Source organism: Jaculus jaculus, chromosome 4 (assembly GCF_020740685.1).
Source record: "Jaculus jaculus isolate mJacJac1 chromosome 4, mJacJac1.mat.Y.cur, whole genome shotgun sequence".
NCBI classification, from domain to species: Eukaryota; Metazoa; Chordata; class Mammalia; order Rodentia; family Dipodidae; genus Jaculus; species Jaculus jaculus.
The window spans coordinates 76,890,280-76,905,410 of record NC_059105.1 but is presented as its reverse complement, the minus strand read 5'-3'; the positions used below and the strand labels follow the sequence as shown (position 1 = coordinate 76,905,410).

General features: G+C 36.5%; 1 protein-coding gene across 5 annotated transcripts in view; it reads right to left on the bottom strand.

Moving 5' to 3' along the window:
* Positions 1-15,131, bottom strand: part of Kcnh7 (potassium voltage-gated channel subfamily H member 7) — a 461,887-nt gene that overhangs the window by 339,154 nt on the left and 107,602 nt on the right. The gene's annotated exons all lie outside the window — the stretch shown is intronic.

Sequence of the window (15,131 nt, the reverse complement as noted above, 5' to 3'; positions counted from 1 at the left end):
TTTAATAATTCATTTTTTTCTTGCTATGGTTTTGAGCTTTTCTGTCTTTTCTTTTTTTTTTGAAATTTAAAGGATTAAGTACCTTTCATTGTTATTCATTTCAGAAATAATATAGCTAAACACTTCTTCTATACTTCTCTATAAATTTTGAAATATTTACCACATACTGAAATAAATGACACTTGGATTTTTAACTTAGGGTTTAGAATAGTACTGAGTTGACTTTGTTAAAATTCATATATGTTCTTTATTAGATATGCTCCAATAAAAATAATGGGATGTGTCTTCATGTCAGTATATTTAACTTTAATTCCCTTGTAGTTTTCAATAGCTTTCCACATAGATCTAAGGATTCTTTTTCTTTTTTCTTTTTTTTTTTTGGTTTTTTGAGTTAGGGTCTCACTCTGGTCCAGGCTGACCTGGAATTAACTCTGTCATCTCAGGGTGGCCTTGAACTCACGGTGATCCTCCTACCTCTGCCTCCCGAGTGCTGGGATTAAAGGCGTGCGCCACCACGCCCGGCTTCTTTTTCTTTTTTAAAGGCACTGCTTTTAAGATTCTTTTTAAAAATTTTTTTGTTCATTTTTATTTATTTATTTATTTATTTATTTATTTATTTGACAGTGATAAAGAGAGACAGAGAGAGAGAGAGAGAGAGAGAGAGAGAGAGAGAGAGAGATAATGGGTGCACCAGGGCTTCCAGACACTGCAAATGAACTCCAGATGTGTTTGACCCCTTTTGCATCTGGCTAATGTGGGTCCTGGGGAATAGAGCCTCGAATCAAGGTCCTTAGGCTTCACAGGCAAGTGCTTAACCACTAAGCCATCTCTCCAGCTCAGATCTACGCATTCTTTACTAAACTAGCCTTTGTATGATGTGAGGGATTTTACATCTATTAAATATCATCCGTATTTCACAAATCTAAGTAACACTATTATATAAATTTTAACTTTTGATTGTATTATTTTATATGCAATTATGCCATTATTAAATCTAATTGTAATTACCTTTTAGACATTTATAGTACAATTATTCTTACATATGAAGAATATTATTACATTGTTGTAAATATAGTATATAAATATAATAATGAGACATAGAATTTAATTAAGATAATATAATTCAGAGGCAGAGCCCTTGTCTAGCATGTATAGGAAGAAAGGTGAAACAGTGAAGGAAAGGAGAGATAGAAGAAAGAAAGTGTGAGAAAACAAGGAAAAGAAGGAAGGAAGAAAGAAACCAAGAAACAGAGAAATAAAGAAAGAAAAGAGAAGAGAAGGAAAAGGCAATAAGGTAATTTTGGAGAATATCTTGTGACCCAGGTATGACAAAGAATTTTAAACCAGAAGGTTAGAAGTGTCTATGCAGATGATTTGCTCATTTTTCAAATGAGTAACTTGTTTTATTGTGTATGCATGTATGTATGTGTGCATTTGTTTGTGTGTTCATGGTGTGTCTGTATGTTGTTGTTTATAAATTTCTTCAAATATCTGTCTATTGGTCTAAATCATATAAATAATAATTCTTACAGAGAACAAGGAAAGAAGAGCTCAAGGTAACAAACAAACAAAGGGAAATGCTAATTATTCTGATTTAATAAGTGCCCGTGTGATAATTTGAATGTGAAATGCCCCATATAACCTTAAATGTTTTGAATCTTTGTACCTCAGTTGGTGGCAGTTTGAGAGGTGACGTGTTGCTGGAGGAGATGTGTTGGGCAGGCTCAGGGGTGATCTAAGTCAGTTAACTCTCAGTTCATATTCTCACTGCTTTCTGCTACCTGATATGGCCAGAAGTGATGCTCTATTATCATTCTCTTGCTATGATAAAACTTCCCCTTGAGACTGGAAGCCAAAATAACCCCTTTTTACACATCCGCTTCTTTTTTGGTAGGGGGGGATGTATTCTCCTAGCTACATGAAGATAACTACCACAACAACCTTCTCCATGAGCTTAATAAAATATCACACTGAATCCCCTTATTATATATAAGTAATACAAGTAAACTGACAAAGTAGAGTACAGAGCACTTTACTTCTGAAGCTAAAGGTATGAAGGCTATAATTATAACCACAGACTGATCTACACAGTTTCAATTCTACTTTCTTATCATATTTTCCTCAAAAAATTGCATGTGCTAAATTAGAATAAAAAGGTTTTTAATAAATGTAGTTCAAGTAATAGATGTAAAAGATGAGTTAGAAAAAGCTATTTTTTTTTGAAGTTGTAGGTAATAAGAAGTATGACAGCTTAAACCTGTGTAATGTTTCTCTAGTTATAAAACATGGGCAATTAGGTTAACCTGTTAGCATAATTAAACATACTGTATGCACATGAGACATAGCATGAAAAATAATTTCAGCTATTGTATTATGATGGGATTCATTAGAGGAAAGGGTTACTTTTTAAATTGCCATTTAAAAAGCCTGTATTTTACTCTTTGTGTCATGACTCACTGAAAGTATATTTTATTTTTGGAATTTCTTCTGAAAAGCTAAGGTCACATTAGCCAACTTTTTGCTAGTGAACATTTCTTTAATTTGAACAACAAAGCTCATATGTTTAATTTTAGCCATACGGTAGTTCCCTCAATTCAATAGTTTTAGGATTAGAAGATGTTTCAAGTGTTTTTATTGCTTGATATAAAAACAAATCTTCTCTTGGCAGTGTTCATTTCCCTGCTTTCACCTCAACTGTAGCTTGTTATAGCAAAATTTTGAAATATGGTGTAAGTCAAACTGCATTGATACAAAAACCTAATTTTTTCCAAATTGTTTTTTACTTAAGAAATGAATAATTTATTGCAATTTTGTGTACAATTTTATGATGCATATTTTTAAAGATATAGTTTATTTGTAAAAATATATGAAGACAAACAGAAATATACTAATCATAGAGAAACCATAAGCATTTTGGAATATTTATTCACAATATTTCAATATAATTTTAAACAGTTTTTTCTATTAATATTACTCTGTATCATTGGAGGCTTAATTATCTAGTACCACTATAAAATATTTGATTTATGAAAAATTCCTAGTATATTCACTTTGAGAAAAACAGAACAAAAATACTAAAAGGGGCTGGAGAGATGGCTTAGCAGTTAAGTGCTCACCTATGAAGCCTATGGACCCTGGTTCGAGGCTCGGTTCCCCAGGTCCCACGTTAGCCAGATGCACAAGGGGGAGCACACATCTGGAGTTCGTTTGCAGTGGCTGGAAGCCCTGGTGCTTCCATTCTCTCTCTCTCCCTCTATCTGTCTTTCTCTCTGTGTCTGTTGCTCTCAAATAAATAAATAAATAATGAACAAAAAAGTATTTAAAAAAATACTAAAAGTACTACACATACCATGCATTTAGCTTATGCTAAATCAAATTAGAGGGACCTTGTCAATGGAAGCCCTTTCAATTGGCTTTAGAAATTTTATTTTTATTTAAAAAAAATTAGGGCTGGAGAGATTGCTTAGTGGTTAAGTGCTTGCCTGTGACGCCTAAGGACCCTGGTTTGAGGCTCGACTCCCCAGGACCCATGTTAGCCAGATGCACAAGGTGGCCCACGTGTCTGGGATTCGTTTGCAGTGGCTGGAAGCACTGGCATGCCCATTCTCTCTCTCTATCTTTCTTTCTGCCTCTTTCTCTTTCTGTCTGTTGCTCTCAAATAAATAAACAAAAATTAAAACTTAAGTAAAATTTAAAAAATCATTTTATTTGTTTTTCAAGGAGAGGGAGGACATGGGTGTGTCAAGCCTTCTTGACATTGCAAACAAACTCCAGATGCATGTGCCACTTTGTGCATCAGGCTTCATGTGGGTACTGGGGAATCAAACCTGGGAGAGCAGTGTTTGTAGTAAATGTTGTTAACCTCAGAGCTATTTCCCTGGCCCTTTAGTAATTTTTGACAAGTTCTTTATGACCTTAATAGTTTCCCTATTTCTGACATGAATGAAATTAGCTAAATGTCAAGGAATACTATTGAATCATAGTGAGAAATAGTATATAAGGAGCTTAATATAAAAGTTTAGAGGACACCTATCACTGTTCCCAATAATTAATACTCACTTCTAGGGCTTGCTCTTCAATATACAAATCAATAGTTTTAAACATGAAATTATGTGTACATTTAGAAACTTTCAATTCAGATTCAGTTTTGTGGAGGTTTTGATTACACTTATCTCTCTCTCTATATATATACATATACATACATACACACACTCACAGACACACACACACACACACACACACACACACATTCTCTTTGTTTCCAAAACCAATTTTTCAAAAACAACTTATCAAACTATGTTCTGACTATTATAGTACACATGCAATATTCTCAGAAAAAACTACATTAATACTATTTGCCAAATATAGCTTAAAATCAATTGCTTAATCTACATGTATGAAGACTTCTAAAATTTCTTCTAGTACGGTTTATATTTCAGAAAGTGAACAAATGATTTCACTGATGCATGTGGAAATACACAGGAATTAACATGGAGCAAAACAAAAAAATAGAGTTAGAGAAATCCTAATATCTGATTTCAAACCTTATAATATGACACTAATAAAAATATTTTTTTAATTTTTAACCAAATGATAATCATTTGTACCAATATAGAGTTCAGAGGAACACCTACATATTATTTGATTTTTAAAGCAAGTTCAAATATAAGTCAGTGGGAGGTTTTAAAATGTATAAATACTAACACAAATGTAAACTGAGCAACAGATTCATAGCTTATAATTATTAATATATAAATAATAATTTATTTATAAATATTAACTATAAAATAAGTGCTTGCAAGCTATTGCAAATTTAAATGACTGCTGTTTAAAAGCAAAAACATAGGATTCTGATATGGTTTCCAATTCCAGATATGGGTTCCTTAAAGCTGAGCAGATCTCTTAGCCAATCAGAAAGCTATTGGTTTCCCACTGAGGCTGTGTGCCATTATTGCACTGGCGTGTACATGGTATCAGGGTGTTTGCCTCTGAGTAGCTTAGACCTCTGGTTGCTCAGACTGTTGTTGGCCATTTTCCCCCAGTAGCTCATGTAGCCCTTTCCATCACTAGATAGGCTAACTGTCTGGGGACTGGCTTTCTTCTGGTTTCCTGCTAGGTCTCTCCATGCTCTGTGTCAGCAACATTTGTTGTCTTCAGTAATAGGGTCTGAGTTTTTGCCTCAGACATGGAATTAGGAACCAGATCAGAATCCTATGGAGACAAAGAATATGTTCTCCAGTGTCAAGCTCTCACTAGTCTGGCTAAAAGAGGAATTACATGCATCAAATTCTCCCTAAATTAATAATGCTTATCCCATTTAAACTATGCTGGCTTCACTCTCCATTAGAGAATCTGTTCTTTTCCAGAAGTTAGCCAGACCAGAGGAGATAAACTACATATTACATTTCAGTCAAACCACAGCTAAGACAGCAGATGAATTGGGGAGACAAGCAAGATTATTGCTTCCATGCTGGATCTGAAAATAAGTGTCAGGGTGTAGGAGACAGACTCTGAGGATACTCGACACCTACTGAAGCAGAGATCCAGAGGCTCTTAAGAGCTCGTCACTGAAATAGACTTGAAGTTCACCCACCACAGCTCAGGGAATCTTGCTGAAGAGGGGGCACAAAGATTGAAAGAGCCACAGATTGAGATATCATACCCAGAGCATTCCCTCCCCCAGAAAAAAGTAACTTACTACTGCTCCCACAACACATAAACCACAAACCTATGGGAAATACCTGCAATGCCACTAAGGAGTGTCCCCAATGGAATAGGGACAGTGATGAAGGAAAAGAGGGTTGGTTCCAACACATGATGTATCCATACAAAACATCTTGTTAATAATAATAATAAACATTAAAAAAGAAAAAAAATTACCATTAGAAACAATGTACCAAAAAGAAATCAAGGACTATAATCCATGTTAACTTGTAGAAGTTTCATAACCTGCACCTTGCATACATATGCAAATGAATACATACATAAATATTTATTTACCTAGTAAGCATTGAAATTCACTAATGGTGTATAACTATGGCCCTGTGATTTGTAAAACCAAAGTCCAATACAACCATTGCTAAGGCTGCAAAGCAGTGTGGACTAGTACTAAATGCTCCATGTTTAAGAAGTCATTAGATTAATTTGGGAATATTTGGTAAAGTTGAAGCTATGAATATTTATATCTCAGCAATTCTGATTGTAATTATACTCAACAGAAACCCTTTCATGTGTGGACAGGAAGGTGTTTCTGTAAGTCTGAAATAGGGAAAGTGAAAGGAAGATAACAGGAAGGGGAGAGGAGGGAAGAAGAGGAAGAAGGGCTATAAGAAGTCAAGGGGAAAAGTGAAAGAAGAGGTATAATGCGAAAAGAGAAAGAGGGAAATGTGCAAAGGAGAAAGGGAATGGTGAGAAGACAAGGATGTCTGCTCTATTTCTGTATTTACAATGTTTTCTTAATTATAAAAAATGTTGACAAAATGAAAGCAGCTAAATTTCTTGGTGAATGGCAAAGGAAATTAAGCTAAGCAGCTTTGGAAACTTAGAAGGCTGACTGGACACACCTCTTCTTGCAGACACCTGGGACCAGTACAATAGGGCAACAGTGCCACCCTGGTGTTGATGAGGCAAGATACACCAAATATGGATTAACTCTAGAGCATTTAGGCTGTATGTGTAAAGGACAGGTCTATTACTTTCCATTTCTTTAGGAAGTTATTCTCCTGAGCTGATTATAAAGTTAAAGGGACCATAGGAGCTGTCCTCATAAAAGACTTTGGGAAGTAAAAGGTTCCATATGGGAAAAAAAAGAGGAAACAAAGTAAAACTGATAATCAGAGATTTTTTTTTTCCTTTATAGCTTTCTTCAAATGATACATGTATTTAAAGGTGATGTATTTATGTTGGTGTAAGGCTTTTTCCATTTATTCAGTTACTGGTTGCACATTGAAACGGGTGTTTTTGAAGTCATGTGTTAGCAAGCATGTAGGTACACTTAAACTGAATGCAATGAATATGAAAGGCTATGAAAGAAAATGGGGATGCAGTGGACCGCATTTCCAAATTTAAAGTCCATCTACCTGAATGTCCTCACTCATAATAGGAACCTAAACACTCTTGGCATATACCTCGAAGGATTATTGTAAAGATTCAAGAACTTGAGACACGAAAATCCACAGAAATGCTGTGTGTTTTAATATGCCATTCTATAAGCAGAGTAATACTTTTGTTCAGAAGTTGCCAGTCAGGAAAGTGCCAAGCCCTCCACCACACCAACAAGATTGCTCCGAAACTGCCCAGTGAGCCAGATTATCTTCAAAGAGAATCACATTCACTAAAATTGAATTCATTAAATAACACTGGGCATTTGGCATATTGAGGGCCAGTGGAACTCTGTTCCTTTCAGCATGGAATATCATTATCATGCAAGTCTTTACAGGTCTAGGAATCCAGAACTGTCCCAGGAGAAGCCCTTGGCTCAGGGAACAGTGACTGGCATCACTAGTTCCCAAGACTTAAGATTTAAGAATTAGCCACTATGGGCTAAAGAGATGGCTTAGTGGTTAAGGCATTTGCCTGCAAAGCAAAGGACCCAGGTTCTATTCCCCCGGACCCATGTTAGCCAGATACACAAGGTGACACATGCATCTGGAGTTCGTTTGCAGTGGCTGGAGGCACTGATAACCCATTCTTTCTCTCTCTTTCTCCTTCTTTCTCTCTGTCAAATAAATAAATAAAAATCAAAAAAATATTAATAAAAAGCAAAAGAGATTTAGCCATTAAGTTTCAGCTCTGTATAAACTAGCTGCTGGCACTTCTCAGCTTTCTTCAATGTCCATGTTTTTTCTTTAAACTGATTGCTCTTGTCCACTGTGTTTGATTATGACATTGTTCAAAATATTTGTAACCTCTCAACTTATTAAAGTCAGACTTGATCCTATGACTGGCTTTTCCCACCAGATTGGGACACAAAACCCATCCAAACAAAAGTCCCTTCCTTTTTAAAAATATTATATTTTTATTTATTTATTTAAGAGAGGGAAAGAGATAGAGAGAGAGAGAGCGAGAGAGACAGAGAAGGGGCATGCCAGGGCTTCTAGCCACTTCAAATGTACTCCAGATGCATGCACCACCTTGTGCATCTGGCTTATGTGGGTCCTGGGGAATCAAACCTTGGTCCTTTGGCTGTGCAGGCAAGCACCTTAACCGCTAAGCTATCTCTCCAGCCCCCTTCCTTAATTTTCCATCAGCCAATAGACAAAGATTTCACTAGGTGAGAGCTATGTCTTAAGTCTAGACCAAGAATGAAAATGATAGGTAGCAGAGTGGAAACATAACAGGAATGTATCTAACATGAACAAAAGTTAAGTGATGGCTACAAAGAGCCAGATGCTTATAGGGTTATTTTCTGTTGCAGTAGCCCTCAGTCCAAGCTATCCCACACAAGCCTTTAGCAAATTCTGGCCTTTGGTCAAGTCTCTTCTGAGACCTCCTGCTGCCTTAAAAGAAGGGACATTGAATCTAATGATTGAAATCCATCTTATTTTTTTTTGTGAAAAGGAGGCATACAAAGCACAATAAAAGTACCTAATTGTTATGAAAATGTAATGAATGCTTCTTCTCTCATTTTTCTATGTAGAGCAAAATGAATATAAATTAATATTAACTAAAATACTACCACGTACTAGGTGTTAAGCTAAGTACATTATTAAAATGTAGATTCTATCTAAGCGTGATAGTACACACCTTTTATCCCAGTACTCAGGAGGCAGAGGTAGGAGGATTACCATGAGTTTAAGGCCACCCTGACACTACATAGTGAATTCCGAGACAGCCTAGACTAGCGTGAAACCCTACCTCAACAAAACAAAACGAAACAACAGGGCTGGAGAGATGGCTTAGCGGTTAAGCGCTTGCCTGTGAAGCCTAAGGACCCCAGTTTGAGGCTCGGTTCCCCAGGTCCCACGTTAGCCAGATGCACAAGGGGGCGCACGCATCTGGAGTTCGTTTGCAGAGGCTGGAAGCCCTGGCTCGCCCATTCTCTCTCTCTCCCTCTATCTGTCTTTCTCTCTGTGTCTGTCGCTCTCAAATAAATAAATTTTAAAAAAATAAAAATAATAAAAAAAAAACGAAACAACAAAACAACACACCAAAATGCAGATTCTAGGAAATCTTGTCCCAGAAGGTTCTACGTTGGTTTGTGACATTTTTTACATACATCATATCCATATCTCTTCAGGATATATAGAATATGACACACATGACATAAAATGGCTCTTTTCCATTATGTTTCATAGGATCCATAAAGAAAGTTTAAAATTAATAAGCTAGCCTTTATCTTTATATCATGACCTTTCCATTGCTTCTTGGTTAAATGTGTTGTCCTGTGAGAAATAATGGCAGTGACAGTACTGTTTAGCATGATGCTTTTATCTGGAAACATTAGGGCATGTCCTTTTTTGTGTTTGATATTGCTTTTTCCCAGGTGTTTTATTTATTTATTTATTTATTTATTTATTTATTTATTTATTTTGTACAAAGAGCAACGTATTTCCCTCGATGATTGTTCTTTAGTATGAAAGTCCTCCTCCTCAGGAAAGCTGGGCATATGGCAATATACCTCAGGAGCAATTTGTTTAAACAGAAATTGAGTGCTCTCTACTTTAAAATGCACTTTACAAACACTAGGAATATGTAATTGATGAGTCTTTCTTTTAAATTCAAAACCACAGCCTTAAGTATCCAAAGACCCAAGATAAAAGTTATTGCATAAGACATAGTCAACTATGACTAGTTGCCAATCCTTTTTTTATCAACCCATTTTAAATTACCAAAATAATTATGTTAATATGAGAGAGCGTGGGGCTACAGCAAAGGACTCACAAACAAAATCAACAGATTTAGATATTGATGGGACTTTAAAAACGAGTGTTGAACTTTTTCTTTATATTGCTTTGCATATAAGCAAGGATTTGGGGATCTAAAAGCCAAAAGTATTTCTGACTTTAACCCTGGGAGATAGCAAGGCTTACAATAAATAAGCTGTAAAATAGAAATAAATGACTGACTCATGCCCATGCCGACACACTTGATGACAAATGCACTGATCATCTTGTGGCTGACAGTCCTGTTCTTGAGAGGGTCAAGGCAGTAACTGAGAGGTGACCAGTGCAACTGAATGGCCTCAAGGTCAGGTACTGTGTGAGTTCTGTGAGCCAGTGATTTAGTTATATAGGAAAAGGCATTTTAGATAATGCGCATTGGAAATGATATTGGTGATTTATAAAAATAAGTAGTAATAATATAATAATAAACTAGAATCTATGTGCTGCCTGATGTCAGTTTGTGCAAGGTGTGAAAACTGAGGCACAACTTTATTTACCCGGGGCCATTGGAAACAACCCCAAAGAGAAGAGACTATATGTGGGCTAAAGTCCTGGTAGGAAAAGAAAACCTGAATAGAAAGAGTTGCTCATGAAATGAAATGGAATCCCATGAAAAAACTTAATTCAATTCTGGATAAGTAAGTAAAAGTATTCCTTTCCATCAATTATTTTAAGAACTCTAAATACTTTACTGATTGTTTATGGACTCCAAATATTTTGATGTCTATTTTTTGAGGTGCCTACAAGGTATGACTTACATCATGAGGCAGAGCATTGTGTACAGAAATGCTTCAAGGTGACTTGTCCTTGTTCAGTAAAGGGATACACTGTAGCTTGAGAAGGAGACTGCCATCTGGAATTTACCCAGGAAGTCAATGATCCATTTGTGGTTAAGGAACATTTAAATAGCTCACTTATCACAGGTGAAGTGCTATTTTCCAAGAATAGGAGTTACTATAATTTCTGAGGTAACCAAAGTCACAGAAGGAGAAGTGGGTGTTGGATAGCTGTGGCTATTCCAAGAAAGACAGGGGACATCAAGAAGTACTATCAAAATTTAAAGAATGACAGCCATAACACTGAAAGCTTCTTAAAGGAAAAGAGCTATGAAGCAATCCCACAAGACTATAAGAGTTCTGTCACTTGTCCATGTCCTGGTGATTGGCAGTTAAACACTTGTGGAAAAAGAGTCATGCTGTGTTTATGAGTTTTGGCAATTAAATATGTATGGCCTTTTCTTTACCCAACTATATTTTTAGATGCAGACATAAAAAAAAGACAATTGTATTTCCAATTATAAATAAATGTAAGGTAATACAAACCTTAATGTGGTGAGAAAACAAGTTTCACAGACTTAAAATTTGGTATATTTAACTTTAATGTAGCTTCTCAATGAAGCAAGAAGCTCATTTCTTCTTTATTTCTTTTTGTGTGTGTAGTTTGCATGCATGTAAGTGTGTTCATATGTGTGTGCATGTATGTTGGGGATACAGGTGAACATATGAGCATGTGAAGCCAATGGACAACTTTGAGTATATTTCTCAGGTATGGCACCTTCCTCATTTTGAGGCAGTGTTTTTCATTGACTTGGAGTTCATTGATTAGGCTAGATGGCACAGAAAGCAAGCTACAAGGATCCATCTGTTTCTGCCTCTCCAGAGCTAGGATTACAAGTTTCTAGCACCATTCTCTGCATTTATGAAGGCACTGAAGACTGAACTCAGGTCCTTATTGCTTGCAAAGTATTTACTGACTTAACTATTTCTCATCCCCTGGAAACCCATTTCTACCTATAAGTGGACATACACCTTGAAGTCAGGTACCCAAAGAAATGGAACTTTGAAATTAATTTTGGAAAACTTGACAGTATTCAACAAAACATGGCTTTTGTTTGGGACTATCATATTTTGTACAACAATTATCCTATTACATTATAGGTTGTAATGACTGACATTTAATGAAACAAGTCAAAGAGAAGTGACTTGAATTTTCTTTGCTTCTATCCAGTCATCTGATAAGGAAAAGCAAGGGCCAGACATTCTTGAGGCCAGAGACTATTCTGGATTTGCAGGAGTTGGCTTTCTCTTCTTTGAGTGACATGGAGACCTAGAGCAATAGATAAGCACTCCTGAGTTTTAAGAGACACTTATGTGCTAATGGATGTGGATAGTCCCCTGGTTTGGCTCACAGCTCTGAGCAGTGAAAGTGGCCTTGTGACTAACATAAGGTGAGGAGCAATCACTGGAGCAGCTAAGAGACAAAGGCATAACTACAAGGGCAGAGCAAAAGTGAGAGAATGTCAAGTATTCTCAGAATAATTGAGGAAGGTGAAAGGTTCTGCTGTCACTCATGTGATAGATAAAACATGGGCAGACATAGGAGGACATATATTAAATAAGACATTATGGATAAAATATGCACAGATGTAAAATGACATTTGAAAAATATTTCCTCAAATTTACTTACCAAACTTAAAGAAAATTATATGATTGACAGAATCTCCTAAGGACAAGAATAGACTGCTCTAAGTTTGAAAAAAATAAAAGCCTGGGGAAATGGCTTAGCAGTTAAGGCAAATGCCTACAAAGCTTAAGGACCTCAGTTCGATTCCCCAGGACCCATGTAAGCAAGATTCACAAAGGGGCATAAGCATCTGGAGTTTGCAGTGGCTGGAGAACATGGCATACCCAGACTCTTTCTCTCTGCCTCTTCCTTTGTCTCTTTCTCTCAAATAAATAAATAAATAAATAAATATATTCTTTTTTTTTTTTTTTTAAAAAAAGGACAGTCTGAAACTTTACTCAGGAGTCTAAACTTTTCTTCCCTCTGACACTTAGGTGCATTTTCCTGTTTTAGGTGAGGGAGACCAGACATGAGATAGTAATAGCGTGACTTTGGAAAATAGGTGGGAAAAAGCAAAAATGTTCTATTCAATTCTTGGTACAATGAGATAAGATCATACTATATTGTTACCTTTAAAAACATTAGTATTTTATTTTTATTTATTGACTTGAGAGAGAGAGAAAGAAAGAATGGGTGTGCCAGGCCTCCAGCCACTGCAAAAGAACTCTAGATGCATGTGCCACTTTGTGTATCTGGCTTATGTGGGTCCTGGGGAATCAAACTGAGATCCTTTGGGTTTGAGGGCAAGCGCCTTAAACACTAAGCAATCTCTCCAATACAAAACTTTTTTTTTTCTTTTCTTTTCTTTTTTTTTTTTACAAAACTTTAACTTTAATTGCTAAAACATTTCAGGTACTAGCCATGTTATGATGACGATTATGAATATGTATGCTGAGTTACATGTAGTCATTTCTTAATACCCATAGGGACTGGTTTTAATAGCTGAATAGACAGCAAAAGATTCATATTTATTCTTAAAATAGCTTTTTATTTAGATATAACCTATGCACATTTTCCAGCATACTTCATGCCTAGATCACTTATAACATAATACAAGGAAATTCAATGTAAATAGGTGTTGTACTCTATTGTTAGGGAACCATGACAAGGAAACTAAATCTCCATGGGTATTAGTAAAGTTGTTGTTGTTGTTGTTTTAACAGAAAGTATAGACATGGTGAGATATGGAGAGAGTATAGAGGAGAAGGAGGGAGACCGAGAGAGAGAGAGAGAGAGAAAGTGCTGCTAGCCCTCATTTGTAAAGGCCCTCCTCCCTCTGTGTGCAACCTTATTTTGAGCAAGGTCCTAATAATCCTCCCTTGATGACTGGCAAGATGTTTGTCTCCCAGTTCTTCAGCACCCATGAGCACAGCCTTTATACATTAAAGTGATCAGTGCCCTAATTTGACGTTTTGAAAAAGGAAAAGCTTGCCTCAGTTGTTTTCATTTAATCGGGATTCTTCAGAATTTGCTGACAGAGGCTTTCTGCCTTAGTCAGGAGGTATCTGAACTGATAGCTTTTTGCTAAGTCTGCCTGATCTGACCTAGTTCCTCCAAGGGAACAAGAGACCTGAAGGAAGCACTGGAGTTGAGTGGATGGCCGCAGAGCACATGGGCAAGTGCTCAAAATAAACCTCAGTGCCGTTAGGCAATTTCTTCTGAGACTAATCCGTAAGATGAAGGTAACTTTACTTGGCTTTAGAAAAGTTTTCAAAGAAGAACTCTAATTCAATCTTGGTATAGTGAGATGGAATCTTGCTGTGAAAATCACAACATTAAGGTCTGATATTCAAATCTTTAGCCAAATGAGGACCGTAAGCAAAATAAATGACAAATATGTCAGTAGCCCTCTTAATCACCAATCCTCTCTCTTGAAACCCTTACATCCAACTATGAACCAGTTTCCACTTATGCCTATCCTACCTATGCCAATGCACAGCCTTGGAATAAGCTCTGCATGACTTCTCAGGCTCAGGTGTGGTCCAGCCATATTCCAGTCTGAAGGCCTCCTTATGTGGTCCCATTCTGGAAGAGCTGGCCTTGACTTTGCTTCTGGGTTCTAATTTCCACCTGTCCCCCAATGAGAAATTCAACTTTCCCAAGTTCCCCAGGCCTGGTGTCATTCTGATCATCCTAGAATGCCAAATTCCATCTTATTTGGAGATGTCCAGACACCCCATGTCCCTGTATGCTCCTTTAAAAAAAAAAATTTTCCTTTATGCCAATGCCAATCTTCAAAACTACTACTTAAAACTCATTTGTACACTTGCCCTGCTCTCACCCTAACTTTCCTTCTGACCATTCCCACTCAACCATCTGTCTTCCAAGCTAACTACTTCAAATTCCAGAAAAGAGTATAAGGACCACCTCCCAACTAATATTATTATTAATGTCAACTGTGTAGCCCCATTTATGAGTGTCACATTCATGAACCAAAAGATACATCATCACCATGTTCTTACAAACCTTAATATTGACTTGATTTCACCAGCCATTTGATAACTCTTTTGCCTTTTATCTTTTGCAGTCATATTCTTTTTGTTGTTCTATCATTTAAATTTCTTCTAACTGTACCAGGAGTACCATCCTGAGCTGTTATAAGTCATTAGGATATTATGCTAGATCTTACATAAAATCAACATAGTAGATGAGTCTCCTCCTTAAAATTTTTCCTAGTCTTCCTCAGACAGAAAGCAGGGCAAACATTAAAGTCACCCTGGCTCTGACCAAAGTCCTTGGTGAAACCTAATCACTGGAAGAGGTTTTTCTTTTGGCTTTAAGAGGTAGTCGCATTCCCAAAATTATTTCTATTCCTAATTCCATTATAAATACTATGAGAGCAAC